Source organism: Phalacrocorax aristotelis, chromosome W, assembly GCF_949628215.1.
Source record: "Phalacrocorax aristotelis chromosome W, bGulAri2.1, whole genome shotgun sequence".
NCBI lineage: Eukaryota > Metazoa > Chordata > Aves > Suliformes > Phalacrocoracidae > Phalacrocorax > Phalacrocorax aristotelis.
This window is the reverse complement of record NC_134310.1, coordinates 25,767,681-25,789,962: the sequence shown is the minus strand read 5'-3', so window position 1 is coordinate 25,789,962 and position 22,282 is coordinate 25,767,681.

Genomic DNA, 22,282 nt, shown 5'->3' with positions numbered 1-22,282 from the left:
GTGGGTCTGGAGAGCAGGTCTTATGAGGAGTGGCTGAGGGATCTGGGGTTGTTTAGCCTGGAGAAGAGGAGGCTGAGAGGAGACCTTATCACTCTCTACAACTACCTGAAAGGAGGCTGTAGCGAGGTGGGTGTCTCTTCACCCAAGTTACTAGCAATAGAACAAGAGGAAACAGCTTCAAGCTGTGTCAGGAGAGGCTTAGATTGGATATTAGGAAAAACTTCTCCACTGAAAGAGTGGTCAGGCATTGGAATAGGCTACCCGGAGAGGTGGTAGAGTCACCATCCCTGGAAGTACTTAGAAGACGTAGATGCGGCACTTGAGGGCATGGTTTAGGAAGCACAGTAGTGTTCGTTTGACAGTTGGACTTGATGATCCTAAAGTCTGTGTAATTTTTTTTCTTTCTCCCCTTTAGCAATTATTTAGATCTGTCTACTCCTAACAAGAAGATTGACCTGTGTTCTACTATAATTAAAACCAGAATGAATAACCGCAATACATACATTTTTACTAGAGAAATTACTAGGCACTTGATTTAGTATTTTCTAGTCATGCCCTTCTATTTTAGTATTTTGTTACTCAATAGTTTGGGTTTTAATATTTTTTTTGCATTTGGTTTCAATCTGTTGAGAAATCAATTTCTGTTGGGAACAAAAGCATTTTTTTCCCATGCAAGTACTACTGTCATGTGATCAAGAATAAAACAAGAGATGAGAATTTCTAATCCTACTTTTAAATGAAACTGTTTATGATTTGTAAATAAAATATTTCTAAAAAAGGTAAATAATATCTGATGCTGGTACTTGCAAAGGAACTACTCTCCTTTTCACTCCTTGAATTTATGATAATGATGACTTTTACACTAAGCAATTCTTCTTCTCTGTTATTTACTCAAAGTTTTTAAACCCAAATTCTCAAAAATGACAAGCAGGTGTTCAGTTCAGTGTCTCTCTGGAGAGATTCAGCATCCTAAAGGACCCACTGTTTTCCTCCCCCTCCTTGAGTTTAACATTTTTATAACCTGTAATGATCTCAGCACAGACCTAATCTTACAGCCCTAGTGCAGACACTGTAAACACTGAAAATGTTGCCTGCTAAAGAACTACAGAATTGGGTCTTAGTAGTTGCAATTAACCTTGGAAAAACTTTTCCCCAGGACCCAGACCAGGTTTCAGGGTTTTTTTTGCAAATTCCTTTCTGCTTGCTTCTCACAGGGACTCAAAAAACTGAAAGATACGTCAATTAAGTACTACTACTGTAATTTAAAAAGGGACAAGCACATTATTATACTGGAACATGTAATGTGCACTTACCAGAACATTGCAGTTGCTTAAGGCCACTTTAGTTGTACTGTGTTGGTCTTGCAAATATCCTGTGTAATGACAGTGGTCTAAAAAATCATGCTTCCACTGAAGTCCATCTTTCCCCCAGTATTCTACTGTAAAATGTCTAGACACAAAAACCTGTGTTGAGAGTTAGGTTTAAATGAAAGTGCTTGCCATAGGCAGAAAGTTTAAAAAATAATTTAGACGCTGCCAGTTCTTGGTCGTAAGGGTCTGTACTCCTCCTCCTTCTTAAAGATTTAGCATTTTTCACAGTAAAGCTGAGGAAGGCTCCATTTTGATCAACCCTTATTGGGATTGTTAGTTGGTAGTGTTCAAGGTAAGACAGGAATTCCTCTTTGTAATCACAAGGTAAAGCGTTCCAGGGAGTGGGCATAGAAGAGAAGAAAATATAACAGGAAACAACAAGTAGTAGTATAAACATAAACCATATTTGGCTAAATCTCATCACCCTCATGAGTAAAAGTCATTTTCAGGTAAACACACGATAGAGAGTTTTACTAAATAAAACAAAACATTTTTTTCTTTCTAAGTCAAGAAAACATTCAGTTTCCTATTAATCTGATGTCACTGGAAATACAGACGTTTTTAATTACATATCTTTCTTATTTACCCAAAATATGTAAACACTTGGGGCTAAATTCTACCTAAGAAGGACATATTCTTCCCAGTGATACCATTCAAAGACAAAAGCAATTAGATCCACCTGCAAGAATAAAAACAGTAATGAAAAGTATTATATTGTAAAAACATGTAAATTGCTCTTTTCATTAAAAACCTATAAATGTTAATGGATCAAAGTAAGATTAGATTCTTACTTCTTAGTCTAGAAACATGTTGATAATAGTTTAGAAACTTGCCGTAACATCATTAAGTACATTTTACTAGATTTAATATGCAAGGCTTTCCTACAGTTAAAAGTAGACAAAAACAAATTAAAACAATTTCATCAGATTTGCTGTTTTTACACTTCCGTGAAAATGAATCACAATAAAACTAAGAGCAGAGCCCATATGATCTCATGAATTATATAAACATGGTTTAGAAAATATTACCCAAATGCAATGCAAAAAAATCTATGCTTCTTGTCAGCTACGGAGGTCTGAACCATACCTTGAGAACTATATGAAAGTCTGTTGTCACTGTGAAATTCTGATGAAACCACGACTAGGCTCAAAATCCATGTCCACATCTTCCAAAAGATTCCATAATTTAGAAAAAAAAACCCAAACAGAAATCTCTCCTCCCCCCTTCTTGGAGGGCTACCTGTATGCTATAGAATTAACTCCACTCCAGAATCACACCATAACAGGCATATGCATTTTATACTACTTGCAAATTAACTATTGGATGTTTCACTTTTTGACAGGTATTCTTTTCCAACAACCTGTATTTTCTTCTATATCTGCAGTCATTTTCTCAATTCAAAATAAGTATTTGTAAGTTTCCTTAAGATATCAGTAAGACATTAGACTGGTTAGTTAACTGAACTTGCTCCATTTCTTTTCCTGAAAACCAAAAGAAAGCGAGTCAAGGCAAATTCTTTCTATTAAAACACATCTATACTGCAAAACACTAAGCCATCATAGCAAACTACGCAATATAACATTTTGAAATAATCAACCATTATCACTCTCATGGTCCAAGGTCACAACCTTACAAAATCCGTAAGTTACCATTAACTTTGAACTACTAGTTCCATATAACTTAAGGTATGTATGCTTTATGTTAAATAGGCATAAGAATTCATAAAATTAAGGTTTCTTGTTGCTCAAATACTGTGTTCAGATTTGTTCCAGCTATAATCAATGCTGAATTAATTTCAGCAGTGAATAACTAGACCCAGTACACTGGTAGACAAAGGAAGAACCTGGGAAAGAATCCAGAGTAGTTATCTGATCTTTCTGCAGCATGTATTTTTTTGTTAATGAAAGAACAAGTTTCTGTATTTGAAACTATCATACACATTCTACATTTTCAAATCTTTGTTGTATACATATTAACTACAATTTGACATGGGAAAAAAAATTCTACTATTTTGCATATCACAGGATTGAGCAAATAACATGTTACTTGCCCTCCCCACCCGCTTTTTTTTTTTTTTTGCATTTAAAACACTATTGCAGTAATACTAAAAAGCAGCTTTAGCTGTGACCAGGGATTAAATGGAAGGTCTGCATAGCCAACTAACAGTCCAGTATCATGGGATACTAAACCATGTGTTGTGTCAGCTGGTACTAATCAGTCCTCTTAAGCACTCACAGCACACCTCTGCAGAGGCAGACAATGGAAAAACAGAACACCTAAGAAGGGAAAACAGTTTAAAAACAAATTTCCAAAAGCATACATAGGCATTTATACATGCACCAGATAAATTTGCCTTTCTAAAATTCTGGGAGTGATTTACAACATCCATTCAGACAGGTAATAGCCTTGCAGCCAGTGGATTATTTGTAAAGGTTAAAGAATCATAGCATGTCATCTCAAGAAGAAATCAACATCATGCAAATCCTATTTACTAACATCACAGTGAATATTAGGAAACTTCTTTGCCAATTTGAAATGCATAAAATTATTACCATGTAAACGAGGTTAATCTGATCATTCCAATACCTACTTTTTAAACATCTCTTAAGACAGCACACAGGATTTAATCAGGTGTCGTGGTTTAGCCGGCAGCTCAGCCCCACACAGTCGCTCGCTCACTCCCCCACCGGTAGATGGGGAGAGAATCAGAAGGGTAACGCTCGTGGGTTGGGATAAGAACACTTTAATAATTAAAATTAAAAGAAACAACAACAAAAATGCAATGTAAAGGAGAACAACGAGAGGCGCAAAGCCCCGGGGGAGGTGGAGGGGGAACGAACCGCCGGAACAAACCGCACGCGCCACAGCCGCTCGCCGCGCCGCTTCCGAACCGCAACCTGCCCCCCCTCAATATACTGGTCATGGAGTCACATGGTATGGAATGAACCTGCCATTGGCCAGTCGGGGTCAGCCGCCCCCACCATGGCTCCGCCCCTCCCAGCCCCCCCGCCACGCGGCAGAGCGCGGGAAGCTGGAAAGGTAGCCGACCCCCACAGTGAGGAGAATTAACCCCTTCTCAGCCAAAACCAGCACATTCTCCGCCCCTTATTCCATACCATTTACACCATGCCCAGGTCCCATACGATGCAATACAACTGTACCAACCACCACCCCTCTCCTTCCCATCCTTTAACATAATACACAGACATCATTCCCTTAGTTCACGGACCTTCCCTGTAAAATGTCCATTAAAATGTCCATTGAGTTCACCCAGTCCATGACTCTGGGCTCCATCTGTCGTATCAGTCTTTCAGGGTGGGAGAGGTGGTGTGTGTGGCGTTGGGTTGCTGCATACCGAGTCAGCCATCGTTCCATCACTGCTGCACTGCTTGTTTCATAGTTGATCTTCCGTGGCTTGGGAGACTCGTACTCTGATATCATTGATACAACACAGAGGTGACACACAATATTATATAGCAGTTCACTTTATGACATTCAGTTCATTGACTGATTTCGCCCAAAATCAAATCCCCTTGAGGCACACATCGGATTTCTCCATCCCCCCCATCACCAACCAAGTGCACCCAGGTCCTCGAGCAAAAGCAATCCCACAAATGGGTTTGCCTTTGCCTGAGGCAGGAAGAACCCAGACTGTTTTGCCCAGCATACTTTTTGTGTGCACTACAGGGACTCTATCCCCTTCCACAGTATGTAGGATTTCTGACTGGGCAGGGCCAGCTCGGTTGGCAGATCCCCTCGTGTTGACTAACCACGTGGCTTTTGCTAAATATGTATCCCAGTGCTTGAATATCCCACCCCCCCCATTGCTCTCAGTGTAGTTTTTAACAGTCCATTGTACCGTTCAATTTTCCCAGAAGCTGGTGCATGATAGGGGATGTGATACACCCACTCAATGCCGTGCTCTTTGGCCCAGGTGTCTATGAGGCTATTTCGGAAATGAGTCCCATTGTCTGACTCAATTCTCTCTGGGGTGCCATGTCGCCACAGGACTTGTTGTTCGAGACCCAGGATAGTGTTCCAGGCAGTGGCGTGGGGGACAGAATATGTTTCTAGCCAGACGGTGGTTGCTTCCACCATTGTAACCACATGGCGCTTGCTTGACGGATTTGTGGGAGTGTGATATAGTCAATTTGCCAGGCCTCCCCATATTTATATTTCAGCCATCGTCCCCCATACCACAGAGGCTTTACCCTCTTCACTTGCTTGATTGCAGCGCATGTTTCACATTCGTGGATAGCCTGTGCAATAACATCCATGGTCAAGTCCACCCCTTGATCACGAGCCCACCTGTATGTTGCATCTCTCCCTTGATGGCCTGAGGTGTCATGGGCCCACCGAGCTAGAAATAGTTCACCCTTATGCTGCCAGTCCAGATCCACCTCAGCCATTTCAATCTTGGCAGCCTGATCCACCTGCTGGTTGTTCCGATGTTCTTCAGTGGCCCGACTCTTGGAGACGTGAGCATCCACATGACATACCTTTACAACCAGGTTCTCTACCCGGGCAGCAATATCTTGCCACAATGTGATGGCCCAGATGGGTTTACCTCTACGCTGCCAGTTGCTTTGCTTCCACTGCTGCAGCCAGCCCCACAGGGCATTTGCCACCATCCAGGAGTCAGTATAGAGATAGAGCACTGGCCACTTTTCCCGTTCAGCGATGTCTAAGGCCAGCTGGATGGCCTTTACCTCTGCAAACTGGCTCGATTCACCTTCTCCTTCAGCAGTTTCTGTGACTTGTCGCATAGTACTCATACAGCAGCCTTCCATCTCCGGTGCTTTCCCACAAGGCAACAGGACCCATCCGTGAACAGGGCATATTGCTTCTCATTATCTAGCAGTTTGTTATACAGTGGGGCTTCCTCACATCCTCCAGTGATATTCCAAAATCTTTGCCTTCTGGCCAGTCCATAATCACTTCCAAGATTCCTGGGCGACTGGGGTTTCCTACTCGAGCCCGCTGGGTGATCAGTGCAACCCATTTACTCCACATAGCATCAGTTGCACGGTGTGTAGAGGGGACGTTTCCCTTGAACATCCGGCCCAGCACTGGCAGTCGGGGTGCCAGGAGCAGCTGTGCTTCAGTACCAACCACTTCTGAAGCAGCTCGAACCCCTTCATATGCTGCCAATATCTCTTTTTCAGTTGGAGCATAGCGGGCTTCGGTCCCTCTGTATCCCCGACTCCAAAACCCTAGGGGTCGACCTCGGGTCTCCCCATGTGCTTTCTGCCAGAGGCTCCACGTAGGGCCATTCTCCCCGGCTGCAGTGTAGAGCACAGTCTTTAAATCTTGTCCTGCCTGCACTGGCCCAAGAGCTACTGCATGAACTATTTCTCATTTAATCTGTTCAAATGCCTGTCGTTGCTCAGGGCCCCATTTGAAATCATTCTTCTTCTGGGTCACTTGATAGAAAGGGCTTACGATCAGACTGTAGTGTGGAATGTGCATCCTCCAAAAAGCCACAACGCCCAAGAAAGCTTGTGTTTCCTTTTTGCTGGTTGGTGGAGCCATGGCTGCTATTTTGTTGATCACATCCATTGGGATCTGATGATATCATTTGACTTCTCTCCTTCTGACGGCCCTGCTTTTTCATCATCCTGTTCTAAACGAGTTGACCTCTGCTTCCAATATGTCATCTTTTATATGGGGGCAACTGATACTGGTATGGGGAGGAGGTATAATTGCTAATCACCTCAACAAGGTGGTATCCAAAGTACAGTAACGGTTTCAGCAAAAACCCGAAACTCCAGATAAAGCTGAAAACCAGTGTCTGCATAGCAAAGCTCTCAGGCAAAACATTACAAATCACAGCAGAACACAGCAGACTGAACAAACCAACACCATTCTTTAACACCAACTGCAAAAATGACAACATGGTGCTGTGACCAGCAGCTGTTATTATCTCCAACCCTTGAGCCCCACTTTGGGTGCCAAATCGACTGGTTTAGCTGGCAACTCAGCCCCACACAGTCGCTCACTCACTCCCCTACCGGTAGATGGGGAGACAATCAGAAGGGTAACACTTGTGGGTTGAGATAAGAACAGCTTACTAATTAAAATAAAAATAGCTTATAAACCAACAACAAAAATGCAATGGAAAGGAAAACAACAAGAGGCACAAAACCCTCAGGGGAGGGAGGGGGGATGAACCACCGAAACAAACAACACACCATACAGCCACTCACCACCCAACACCACACCTCCCAAAGCCACAACTGACCCCCCCTTAATATACTGGTCATGGTTTCACATGGGATGGAAAGAACATCCCATTGGCCAGTCAGGTTCAGCCGCCCCGGCCGTGGCCCCACCCCTCCTAGCCTCCCACCAACAGCGGGAAGCTGGAAAGGTAGCCGACCCCCACAGTGAAGAGAATTAACCTCTTCTCAGCCAAAACCAGCACACAAGGTTATGCTGTCCCTGCTCAGTATAATATTTTGGAGGGTCAGTAGAGCAAATAAACTGGGATCTATATGACTGCATGGGTATGTATTTTTCATAGGGACCCCTCCTAACTCCTCTCCAGATAATTTTGCTGTAGCTGGAGATTAAGGTCTGTGGCATCTGGAAAAGGAGTAAAATAAGTTAATGGTATTTTCAGATTGTTAGACCATCATTAAGACTGGTCAAATAAAAGTGAACATAAACATAACACAGATCCCTCTGTGTGAAAACTAAATAAAATCCCCTTGGACTTCTACTTAATTTTTTCTTTTGATGACATCCTGATGTTGTAACAATTATATTTTATTATAGGCATTACGTATCTGTTTGTAGCTTAAAATTAAGGATATTGCTCAATTTGGATCATTGACATATTTCTAAACTTTGAATGTTAAGGCGGTCTTATATTGACATTTGGGGTATTTATGTGACATTTAATATTACCACTTCACAAAATTGATGTAAAATGCTGTTTGGAGTACTGCAGGGTCTTTATTAATTTTTACACTTATATAGCTGATTTATTTCACTGAAATTATTTTTCTGAGCTTAACACTAATAGTAACAAAGTTACTTTGTGCAGTCAGAATTTTTAAAGATATAATGGAGTAGAATGCAACGTGATTTGAGTTGCATTTAATGTTCTATTTTCTATCTGGGATCTTATAAGAAAAGCAAGAGTTTAGAGGTAGTCCTGTAAAGATACAATATTTTCTAATATTAATTTAGTAGTCCCATTCAATATGATAATTTGCATATCTTAATTTATGTGTGTTTTGACATCAGTGGTTTTTTTAATTTATTTATTGCTGTTATCTTTGTTTTAAACATGTGACTAAATTTGAGTTGTAACTGTTCCTTTAGAAACACTCAGCAAGTACTAGTTTATATGAGCTTACTGTAGAACTGAATGCAATTAGGTAACTGCCAGTCATACAGTCCCACTATATTTATTTAATACACTGACAACAGAGCTAAACAAACATCATGCTAAATAGGAGAGATCAGTGTCACCTTCAGTGGTAGCTGAGAGCTTTCTGCTGTTGTGGGTTGGCTTGTATATGAATGATGATACATGCACCTGCTAGCTGTGAGCACCTCAGCTGGATAACTGTCATGTAATAAAAGGTGAACATCACATTGTAATAATTCTATAAAGAAGCTCAGTCTTATATTTTCAGAAAATATATGGTTTTATGTTTAAGTTTAGAAGCAAAATGGGTCAGCTATTTTTACATATTCAGATCATCACCTAAGTTTACAAATGCTCAACTTTAAGATTCATGCTTTCATGTGAAGTTCTGTGCAAGAATATTGACATCGGTTTATATGACTAGGGAGAAATTCTTTTAATAAGCAACACCTTAAATGTGTAATACAAATAAAAATAATTAATTTTCAGTATTCTGAGTTAAAATAGCGTTTGAAAATATAGCTTTCTTGAAGTAGAGGGTTTTAAAATAGCAAGATCTCAATGATTTTGAATTTTTCTGTATCGATAAAATGCTTTTTGTAAGTGGGTTCCTGAGTTTTTTTGTGACTGTTTTGCTGGTTTGATTTTAAAGTTTGTGACTAAAAGAAAAAGCAGTTGTATAAATAATCTAGGCTTTTAGACTTGTATCTCTATCTTGCGTATGTTTTAGAGATTAGGGTGATAATGCCGTTCCTTATATCCTGGAGTGTATGATCCAAAAAAGGCATTACCCTCCTGAGGTTTCATACCCAAAACCCCGAACCCCACAAAATAACTTGTTTCATTGACCTTTTCTTTCTCCCTGCCCCACGCCCCCCCACCCCTGTGATGAGGCTAACCAAAGCTACTTTATTCACTAATATTCCAGTGACTTCTGAAGAAAAATATTTGCCAGGTATGTCTTTTCTACCAATGGGTTATTATTTACGTATTACCAGGCTTAAGCAATGTGTCTGAGACACTGAGATGTTAGAGGCGTTTTACCACCTCTTATAGATGGTCAGTGAAGGAAGAGTTAGTATATGAATTACTACAGGAGCTTGACCCCTACAAATCAAAGGGCCCTGACGCCATCCACCCAAGGGTGTTGAGAGACCTGGCTGACATCATTGCAAGGCCGCTCTCCATAATCTTTAAGAAGTCATGGAGAACGAGGGATGTCCCAGAGGACTGGAGGCAAATGTTACCCCTATCTACAAGAAGGGCTTGAGGGAGGATCCTGGTAACTATAGGCCCATCAGCCTTACTTCAATCCCTGGGAAAGTTATGGAACGAATCCTCCTGGGGGCCATCACAAGTCAAACGAAGCACATGATTGGGAAAAGCCAACATGGCTTCACTAAAGGCAGATCGTGCTTGACGAACCTGGTGGCCTTCTATGACAAAGTGACTTGCCTGGTTGACATGGGGCAGGCAGTGGACATTGTCTACCTAGACATCTCCAAGGCCTTTGATATGGTCCCCCACAGTCTGCTGGAGAAATTTCTGTGTTATGGCCTAGACAAGTGGTCTGTGCAGCGGGTGGGGAACTGGCTGACAGGCCGCACCCAAAGGGTGGTGATAAATAGCTCCTTTTCCAAGTGGTAACCTGTCACTAGTGGAGTCCCCCAGGGATCAATATTGGGCCCAATGTTGTTCAACATCTTTATAAGTGATCTGGATAATGGTATCAAATGTAGCCTGATGAAGTTTGCTGATGACACCGAGTTGAATGGGGAAGTAGACACTCCAGAAGGGAGAGCTGCTCTGCAGGGAGTTCTGGATAGGCTGGAGGAGTGGGTCAGCAAGAACCTTATGAAGTTCAACAAGGACAAGTGTAAGGTCCTGCACCTGGGAAAACATAATCCGGGAGTGCAGCACAGACTGGGATCCACCTGGCTGGAGAGCAGCTCTGTGGAAAGGGACCTGGGGGTCCTGGTGGACAGGAAGCTCAACATGAGTGACCAGTGTGCTGCTGTGGCCAAGAAGGCCAACAGGATGCTGATTGCATCAAAAGAGGCATCTCCAGCAGAGAGAAAGAAGTCATTATCCCACTCTACTCAGTGCTTGTCAGGCCACACCTGGAGTACTGTGTCCAGTTCTGGTCCCTCCTATACAAAAAGGATGTGGACAGGCTGGAAGGGGTCCAGAGAAGGACCACCAAGATGATCAAAGGACTGGGAAGCCTGTCATATGAGGATAGGCTGAGAGAAGTGGGTTTGTTCAGCCTTGAGAAAAGGAGGCTTAGCAGCAATCTCATCACCATGTACCAGTACTTAAGGGATAGCTACAAAGAAGATGGAGACTCCCTTTTTACACGGAGTCACATGGAGAGGACACATGGAATGGACACAAGTTGCTCTTGGGGAGATTCCGATTGGACACCAGAGGAAAATTTTTCACAGTGAGGACAGTCAACCATTGGAATAATCTCCCCAGGGAAGTGGTTGACTTGGCCACGTTGGACACCTTTAAGAGTCATCTGGACAGGGTGCTGGGCCATCTTGTCTAGACTGTGCTCTTCCCAGAAAGGTTGGACTAGATGATTCCTGAGGTCCCTTCCAACCTGTGATTATGTGATATCTGAAACAGCAATATATTTTATGTTTGGTAATGGCTATGGGCAAATACCAAGGTGCTTTGAGAGCTTGGTGATTATACTGCAAACATGTGACCTCAAAGTCTGAGCAATTAAGATACAATATCCCTGTAGATGCTATTGTGGGGTAGGGAGCATGCAGATATTGTAAGATGGAAGGCAGCTCTAAGAAAGAGAAATGTGTAATTGTAGAAAACAAGTTTGACATTACTATCTTTATCTGGAGAAAACTCCCTGCTAATTAGAACCTACACATGAATGTTCTATGGAAAATGATTTTGTAAGAATCACTGCTTTTGAATCGTGTTATACTTGGTGTATAGAAAGGCATAAATTGGAAGTTCCTGGGCTGTCCCTCAGTAATAATATAATCCACCCCATGACTATAGTCACTCAAGCTTCACGAGATCTGGGATGCATTGGGTGTATCACATGCATTTTTGTGGTGAGGAGTATTGAAGACATATATCTTGTGGGGACATTTGGTGAGACAAACCAGAGTTTAACATTCAAGGTAATTGTTAAAATGCAAAACGATATGTTAAGTATTAGTAAAACTATGACAAGGTGAAGCATCTTGTTGAAGATTCCTGTTGCTCTCGGTGACCATTCAAATAAAGCGTCCCACCAGTAGTGTTCTCTATCCTTCTTCACTCCTTCTAAAACGTGGTGTATCTCCTCTGCATCATGATGGACAGTAATTAGAGTTCCTTTTCCATTGTTCTGAACTCATTGCAGCAATAGGTTTAGGTCATCATGTTGCACCAGTTTTCTCACCAATGTGAGATTCATTCCAATGGGAGTAGGTAACAAGCCTTGATATGATATGTAGTTAGATTGTATCAATTGGTAGGATGTGACAGGAGCTGAATAATTAAGTCACATTCCATTATGTTAGTAAAGTTACAAACACAAATATTAGAGTGATTATAAGTAAGTAAGTATAGTGGTGCTGTCTACAAGTATAGAATCACAAAGGGTTCTCATACAAGCGCATCCTTTCCCAATATATGCAAGTACAGTTTCAGAGGTTTCATAGGGCTGTATTTCAAAATGACAAACATTTTTTTCAGTGTCGAGACAAATGTCTTGGGCTTTGATGGTGTTGCTCTCACAAATAAATCTTTGTTGCTCCCGCATGACACATGCAGCAACATCAAGGGTTTCCCATTTGTCTTCTCTTCATCAGGCCCATGCTCGATGTTCCAATGGGTAGAGTACGGCCCCATTGTGGTTCAACCCCAGTGCAATGAGAGGGTATATGGTATATACTGAGGCATTGTGTACTCTCAAAACAAAAGCTGTGTCTTTGCCATCAGTAGGGTTGTAGGTGAAATTAACTGGATACCACCAGGACTGGAATTCTTTCTCAAATTTAGTTGCATTATCCCAGATTATCTTTCAAATTTCAGTGGGCAGGGTGCCTCCCTCACCTTCTCATACAACTGCAGCGACTATAGATTGTATCCACAGTTGAGCTTGGATACAACTAAGAGCTAGAGAAGCATTATTTTGGGCAGCACCAAGTGCATCTGTAATCAGCTGGTGGTCTTTCTCATTTACCTTTACCAACTGAGGCAATATATCCAATAAAAGCCATTGGTTGTTTCCCAGAGCTGAAAGAGAAGATTGTAAAGGATGTTCTAATTTGTTTAGATCACTAGTCATTGTGACTAGTTGTGGCGATTCACGACACGGACTCCGTATTCATGCACAAGCGAAGCTGAAGCCTTTTATTAACAAAAGAGCAGCCTTAATATAGTCTCCCTCCTGAGCTAGTATTTTTCCCTTCTCTCCGCCTCTGAATGTGTTCTATCACACTAGCTCCATATATGGTATAAACATATATAAGCGCACTCTCACGCTCTCCTGCTTTGGTGCTCCAGCTGTGCCCCTGACCTTCTGTCCCACATATCAAGGCCTCAGTTCTGTGTTTTTGTGAGTTGTTTATCTATCCCAAGGCTCGCATCCAACAAGGGCAATGAGATCTCTGGTACTGTCATGGGAGGCCACATTCAATTATTCCACAACTAGTTAGTTTGTAAGCACCTCAGCATCAATGCTGTTTAAGATTCCCAAACCAGTTCCCAACACACTGGTCACATCACTCTTTGATCGTTTTCAAGAGATGAGGGTCTGTCTATGCAACCATGCTGACCATCCTGTATAGGATGTATCCAGGAATGGCGAACAGATAGGTTTAGTTGCAGAGACATTGACCTGCCCCAGGAGTTCCAGCAACTCAAAGAAGATACGTCCTAGTCCCCACCTCTACAGACCAGTGTCTCAGCCATTAGGAGTAAGTGTCCCTTTGCACAAGAGAGACAATACACACCACGACGCACCCTATGGTTTTAACTGTGTGACCATGAAGATGACATGAAGAACTGGGATGGAAAACCTACCTCAACCCTAGATGCATGGGTACATGAGCTGCAAGGGAAAACAATCACTCAGGGGAGTTTCTCCAGGAGAGCAGCTGCTCCAGTTTCCAGTAAGCAATTCCCCAGACAGAGGAGCAGAAGAGCTGATTTTCTGTTTGATTTTAATAGAGACACTTGTGATTCGCATTTACAAGAAGTAAGCGACAAATACTATGATCAGGAATAGAGGGGCCCTTCCTCCAGCAAGGTGGAGGAAAGGAATAACCAGGTTTACTACACTGTGTGGATCTGATGGCTTGGCACGTCCGACCCACAAGAGTATAAAGCTTTAGTGGACACTGGTGCACAGTGAACCTTAATGCCATCAAACTATATAGGGGCATAACCCATCAGCATTGCTGAAGGGACAGGGGGATGCCAAGAGCTAACTGTATTGGAAGCCGAAGAGAGCCTAAGTGGGAATGAGTGGCAAAAGCACCCCATTGTGACTGGCCCAGAGGCTCCATGCATCCTTGGCATAGACTACCTCAGGAGAGGGAGGGTATTTCAAGGACCCAAAAGAGTACAGGTGGGCTTTTGGTGTAGCTGCCTTGGAGACAGAAGATAATTAAACAGCTGCCTACCTTGCCTGGTCTCTCGAAGGACCCTTCTGTTGTGGGGTTGCTGAAGGTCAAAGAACAACGGGTGTCGATCGCCACCACAACAGTGCACCGGCGGCAATATCGCACCAACAGAGACTCTCTGATCCCCATCCACGGGCTCATTCGTCGACTGGAGAACCAAGGAGTCATCAGTAAAACCCACTCACCCTTTAACAGTCCCATATGGGCAGTGCGGAAGTCAAATGGAGAGTGGAGACTAACAGAGCAGACTGTCGTGGCCTGAATGAAGTCACTCCACCGTTGAGTGCTGCTGTGCCAGACATGCTAGACCTTCAATACGAACTGGAGTCCAAGGCAGCCAAGTGGTATGCCACAATTGATATCGCTAATGCATTCTTCTCCATCCCTCTGGCAGCAGAGTGCAGGCCACAGTTTGCTTTTACTTGGAGGGGCGACCAGTACACCTGGAATCGAGTGCCGCAGGGGTGGAAACACAGTCCTACCATTTGTCATGGACTGATCCATAATGCTTTGGAACAAGGTGGAGCTCTGGAACACCTTCAATACATTGATGACGTCATTGTGTGGGGCAATACAGCAGAAGTTTTTGAGAAAGGAGAGAAAATAGTCCAAATCCTCCTGAAAGCTGGTTTTGCCATAAAACAAAGTAAGGTGAAGGGACAGCACAAGAAATCCAGTTCTTAGGAATCAAATGGCAAGATGGACGTCGTCAGATTCCAATGGATGTGATCAATAAAATAGCAGCCATGTCTCCACCAACTAGCAAAAAGGAAACACAAGCTTTCTTGGGCGTTGTGGGTTTTTGGAGAATGCCTATTCCAAATTACAGTCTGATCGTAAGCCCTCTCTATCAAGTGACCCGGAAGAAGAACGATTTCAAATGGGGCCCTGAGCAACAAGCCTTTGAACAGATTAAATGAGAAATAGTTCATGCAGTAGGCCTTGGGCCAGTCCGGGTAGGACAAGATGTAAAAAATTTGCTCTACACTGCAGCCGGGGAGAATGGCCCTACCTGGAGCCTCTGGCAGAAAGCACTTGGGGAGACCTGAGGTCGACCCCTAGGGTTTTGGAGTCAGGGATACAGAGGGTCTGAAGCCCGCTATGCTCCAACTAAAAAAGGATATTGGCAGCATATGAAGGGGTTCGAGCTGCTTCAGAAGTGGTTGGTACTGAAGCACAGCTGCTCCTGGCACCCCGACTGCCAGTGCTGGGCTGGATGTTCAAAGGAAACATCCCCTCCACACATCATGGAAATGATGCTACATGGAGTCAATGGGCTGCAGTGATCACCCAATGGGCTTGAGTAGGAAACCTCAGTCGCCCAGGAACCTTGGAAGTGATTATGGACTGGCCAGAAGGCAAACATTTTGGATTATCACCAGAGGAGGAGGTGACACATGCTGAAGAAGCCCCACTGTATAACAAACTGCCACAAAAGGAGAGGCAATGCCAGAAAATGAGAAGCAATGCCGGAAAACGATAAGCAATATGCCCTCATTACTGATGCGTCCTGTTGTTTTGGGGGAAGCACCGGAGATGGAAGCTGCTGTATGGAGTCCTACAAGACAAGTAGCAGAAACTGCTGAAGGAGAAGGTGAATTGAGCCAGTTTGCAGAGGTAAAGGCCATCCAGTTGGCCTTAGACATCGCTGAACGGGAAAAGTGGCCAGTGCTCTGCCTCTGTACTGACTCCTGGATGGTGGCAAATGCCCTGTGGGGCTGGCTACAGCAGTGGAAGCAAAGTAACTGGCAGCGCAGAGGCAAACCCATCCAGGCTGCCACATTGTGGCAAGATATTGCTGCCCGGTGTCGTGGTTTAGCCCCAGTCAGCAACCAAGCACCATGCAGCCACTCACTCCCCCCCGGTGGGACGGGGAGAGAATCGGAAGAGTCAATGTGAGGCAACTCATGGTTTGAGATAAAGACAGTTTAATAGGTAAAGCAAAAGCTGCACGCGGAAGCAAAGCAAAACAAGGAATTCATTCACTACTTCCCATGGGCAGGCAGGTGTTCAGCCATCTCCAGGAAAGCAGGGCTCCATCATGCGTAACGGTTACTTGGGAAGACAAACGCCATTACTCCAAATGTTTCCCCCATTCATCCTTCTTCCCCCAGCTTTACTTACTGGGCATGACGTCCTATGGTATGGAATATCCCATTGGTCAGTTTATGTCAGCTGTCCTGGCTGTGTCCCCTCCCAGCTTCTTGTGCACCAGGCAGAGTACGGGGAGCTGAAAAAGTCCTTGACCAGTGTACGCGCTACTTAGCAACAACTAAAACATCTCCACATTATCACCACTGTTTCCAGAAAAAATCCAAAACATAGTCTCATACCAGCTACTATGAAGAAATTTAACTCTATCCCAGCTGAAACCAGGACACCCAGGTAGAGAACCTGGTTGTAAAGGTACGTCATGTGGATGCTTTTGTCCCCAAGAGTCGGGCCACTGAAGAACATCTACACAACCAGCAGGTGGATCAGGCTGCCAAGATTGAAGTGGCTGAGGTGGATCTGGACTGGCAGCATAAGGGTGAACTATTTCTAGCTCGGTGGGCCCATGACACCTCAGGCCATCAAGGGAGAGATGCAACATACAGGTGGGCTCGTGATCAAGGGGTGGACTTGACCATGGATGTTATTGCACAGGCTATCCACGAATGTGAAACGTGTGCTGCAATCAAGCAAGTGAAGAGAGTAAAGCCTCTGTGGTATCGGGAACAATGGCTGAAATATAAATATGGGGAGGCCTGGCAAATTGATAATATCACACTACCACAAACCCGCCAAGGCAAGCGCCATGTGCTTACAATGGTAGCTACAATGACCAGCTGCCTGGAAACATATCCTGTCCCCCATGCCACTGCCAGGAACACTATCCTGTGTGGCGACATGGCACCCCAGAGAGAATTGAGTCAGACAACAGGACTCATTTCTGAAATAACCTCATAGACACCTGGGCCAAAGAGCATGGCATTGAGTGGGTGTATCACATCCCCTATCACGCACCAGCCTCTGGGAAAATCAAAAGATACAGTGGACTGCTAAAAACTACACTGAGAGCAATAGGTGGTGGAACATTCAAGCACTGGGATACACATTTAGCAAAGGCCACGTGGTTAGTCAACATTAGGGGATCTGCCAATCGAGCTGGCCCTGCCCCATCAGAACCCTTACATACTGTGGAAGGCGATAGAGTCCCTGTAGTGCACGTAAATATTATGCTGGGCAAAACAGTGTGGGTTCTTCCTGCCTCAGGCAAATGCAAACCCATTAGTGGGACTGCGTTTTCTCGAGGACCTGGGTGCACTTGGTGGGTGATGCGGGAGGATGGAGAAATCCGATGTGTGCCTCAAGGGGATTTGATTTTGGGTGAAAACAGCCAATGAACTGAATAATATGCTGTTAATTGCTATATAATGTTCTATGTCATCACTACTATGGTTGCTATGTGCCATATCAATGGTATCATGGTGGCAATCTCTCAAATTAATAATAATTTTTAAAATGAACTTTCAATTGAACCAAGCAAAGTGCAGCAGTGATAGAACAAGGACTAACAGTGCAGCGGTGATGGAACGAGGACTGACTTCAGCATACAACAATTCAACACCACTCACTGCACCTCTCTGAAAGACTCTCACAATAGATGGAACCCAAAGTCATGGACTAAATGAACTCAATGGACATTTCACGGATGTTTTACAGGGGTGGTCCATAGACTAGGGGAATGATAAATGAAATCTGTATATTCTATTAAAGGATGAGAAGGCTGGTAGCGGTTATTGAAATTGTATTGGAAAGTATGGGACCTGAGCATGATGTAAATGGTATTGAATAAGGGGTGGCTACTGTCATGGTTTTAGCTGGGATAGAGTTAATTTTCTTCATGCTAGCTGGCATAGTGCTGTGCTTTGGACTTAGTATGAAAACAGTGTTGATAACACACCGATGTTTTAGTTGTTGCTAGGTAGCGCTTATACTAGTCAAGGACTTTTCTAGCTTCCCATGCTCTGCCAGGTGCAGAAGAAGCCAGGAGGGGAGGGGGCACAGCTAAGAGAGCAGGTTCAATGTGGCCAAAGGGATATTCCATATCATGTAACGTCGTGCCCAGTATGTTACATGGGAGGAGCTGGCTGGGGGAAGGGAGGCAGCAATCGCATCTTGGGGACTGGCAGCAGTGGTCGGCAGGTGGTGAGTGAGCGTGTCCTTTTTTTCTGTTTTTTTCCCTTTTCCCTTTTCCTTTTTATTATAGTATCATTTTTGTTTTTAGTATAATAATAATCATTATTATAATAAGTATTTCATTTAAATTATTAAACTGTTCTTATCTCAACCCACAATTTTTATTTTTTCTTTTGCTCTTCCATTTCTGTCCCCCATCCCACAGGAGTGGGGGGAGTGAGCGAGTGGCTGCTTGGTGTTTAGTTGCTGACTGGGGCTGAACCATGACACACTCTCTCCTCACACTCTTCCCCTGCTTCAGTGTGGGGTCCATCCCATGGGGGACAGTCATCCACAAACTTCTCCAACATGGATTCTTCCCACGGGGCTGCAACTCTTCACAAACTGCTCCAGCATGGGTCCCTTCCATAGGGTGCAGTCCTTCAGGAACAGACTGCTCCCCTGTGGTGTCACAGGTCCTGTCAGAAAACCTGCTCCAGTGTGGGCTTCCCATGAGGTCACAGCCTCCTTTGGGTCACATCCACCTGCTCCTTTGTGGGGTCCTCCACAGGCTGCAGGTGGATATTTGCTCCACCATGGACCTCCATGGGCTGCAGGGGCACATCCTGCCTCACCATGGTCTTCACCGGGGGCTGCAGGGGAATCTCTGCTCTGGTGCCTGGAGCACCTCCTCCCCCTCCTCCCTCTTCACTGACTTTGGTGTGTGCAGGGTTGTTTCTCTCACATAGTCTCACTCCTTTCTTCCAGCTGCTGTTTTGTAGCAGCTTTTCCCCCTTCTTAAATATGTTATCCCAGAGGTGCTACCACTGTTACTGATTGGCTCAGCCTTGGCCAGCGGTGGGTTCATCTTGGAGCTGGCTGGCACTGGCTCTATCAGACATGGGGGCATCTTCTCACAAAAGCCACACCTGTAGCCCCCTCCTCTGCTACCCAAACCTTGCCACGCAAACCCAATACAATTTAAAAAAAAGAATACAATTTACCTGTTACTCTCGATATATCAACAAACCAAAATAGTAAAACCACAACTATCCACACAAAAAATGTCAGTAATTTTATTTATAATCTGTTTCCAAGTTAAACCGACACAAGTTGAAGGAGATGTAACTATATGCTAATAAGAGGTAGGAGAGATACAGAAACAGTAGACAAGTTGCATTTTGCCAGTATGACTATCTGTAGCCTTCATACAGCATATGAAGGTTTCTTTCAAGGTTGCGCACTTAGTTCTTTCTCAGTATGAATGAGTGATTTTACTTTGTAGTTGTTACAAAACAAGTAGCAGTTGCAGAAGTGCAACTGAAACAATTTCTACACTGAATATTTCATTAGCTGTTTTTCTTATCAGGCATAGTTAGAAGAATATATTTCCATACAAGCAAGTTACAGGAGTTTACAATTTGAGTGCAAGATATTTTCTTCTCTAAAAATTATCACACTTATATGCTGGAACAGTAATGATACAAAACCAATTAGGTGTTAAATGTATATTTGTTCAATTGAACAATCAATTGCATTTGAACTTAATTTAAAGCAGTATTTACTGATATTGTCATTTACCACTTGATCTAGCAGGATGAGAACTTTTAGTGAAAAAAAAACCAAACCAAACCAAAACAGAAGTGCAGTTATTACACAGGAAAAGATTGCTTCCTTACCCTTAAGACTTATTGCATGACTCTCTTTCCAGCCTATTTAAGACAAAATAGATTTTAGCATAAATGATCTCTGTTCCTGGCTTCAGTGGTAAAGTGTGTAATGATAGCTCCTGTTATTGGTTTCACTGCTTTTTTATTTAGGCTATAAAGCCCTTTCTTTTAATATACAAGAAACAGAGAATGTTTACAAGTATTGTGCCAGTTGTAGGAAATTCCTAAAGGGTTAGCTGATGCCATCAACATTTTAATAAATACTCTGGTTACATATGATCTGTACTGGAGTAAAACCCAAACATGACAATAGTGTAGTATGGGAAATGAAAGTTACTGCTCTGTAAAGGTTATTTCAAGAGAAGTTGTCAGATAACTAACCAATGCTTCATTCCATTTAACCTTGGGGATAGTTCTCCCATAAATTCTGTAAGCTATAGGGCTTGTACTTGACAGTACAACTTCTATAGCCAGTCTTTGAATATTATTATATTTTGCAGTTCTTAAGGAACTCTGAAGAGGTTCATGACACTCCTGTTTTGAAGGAGAAAGGTAGCCAACTGCATGAAGATTGCTGTCTATATTGGGTCTGGCTGGGATGGAGTGAACTTTCCCCATAGCAGCCCTTATAATGCTGTGCTTTGTATTGGTAGCTAGAAAGGTGTTGATAACACACCAGTTCTTTGGCTACTGCTGAGCAGTGCTCACACAGCATCAAGGCTGTCTCTCCAACACCCCCCACTCCCAAAGGCCAATAGACTGGGAGTGGGCAAGATCTTGGGAGGGGACACAGCTAGGACAGGTGACCTCAACTGACCAAAGGGATATTCCATACCATATGACCTCTGCTCAGCAATAAAAGCTAAGAGAAAGGAGGCGGGGTGGGCATTTGTTACTTACGGCATTTGTCTTCTAGAGCAACCGCTACACATACTGAAGCCCTGCTTCCCAGGAAGTGGCTGGACATTGCCTGCTGATGGGAAGTAGAGAATAAATCTTTTGTTTTCCTTTGCTTCTGCATGCAGGCTTTGCTTTATTAAACTGCCTTTATCTTGACCCATGAGTTATTTTTCATCTTATTTTCTTCCCCCTGTCCTGCTGAGGAGGGGACTGATAGAGCAGCTTGGTGGGCATCTGATGGCCAGCCAAGGGCAACCTGCTACACTGTCACACAGTAAGGGTAAACTGAGTGTTGAGAAATCCTACAGTGCTGTCCAGTCCACTCTGGATTTATTGGTTCCCTTTATCAAAGTTAGTAGTGAGCAGTTGAAAACATGAAAGAGAACTAAGAATAAACATTAAGTTTAATAGGAGATATGCTAGGAGCAATGCTTCTCTCCTGACACAACACACTACTCCAAGCAATGTTTGTACAGTAGTTGTAGACCACCTACGGCCTCCATCGATCTTTCTTGTAAATGGTATCCTGTCCTATTAAATGTGACTGAAATTAATTATCAGGTTTATTGAATGGATTTGATTCAGAATCGGAACAACCTCTGAAAGATCGTGTTAGGGATTTTCTTCTTTGTCATCAGATGTTAATTCAGAAGCTGTTATTTGGAAATGTATTTAATGTAAAGCTTAAGTAGCTCTATAGCCTCAAAAGGCAGCTACAGCAATTTATATAGAGAATTTAAAAAAATCCACAGATTTTAATGCTGTGTGTAGGCAAGCTCTATTGAATAAAGTATTAAATGCCTTACAGTTGTTTAAGTTGCTCTATTAAGCTCTACCTCTTTATTTAACAGATGGCAATATAGATTTCCGATTTTTGTTTTTTCTCCGATTCTTTTCATTTCTCCTTGGATCCAGCTGCATTTTTCCCCATTTTAGAAGACAACTCATACAACATGCACAAGTAGCATTTGTTACAGTCAAGTGCCTGACTTAGTCCCAAATTTTGCATTTGCTTCTACTCACAGTGCTCCTTTTTTTTGTCCACAAGATGAATCAGATATAATGTCTGAGGTCCAGGAGCTCCTGTGTATTTCTCCATTTGGCAGTCTCTATTGTTACTCCTCCACATGCTTTCTCCAGTCTAACTGGCCAGCAGTG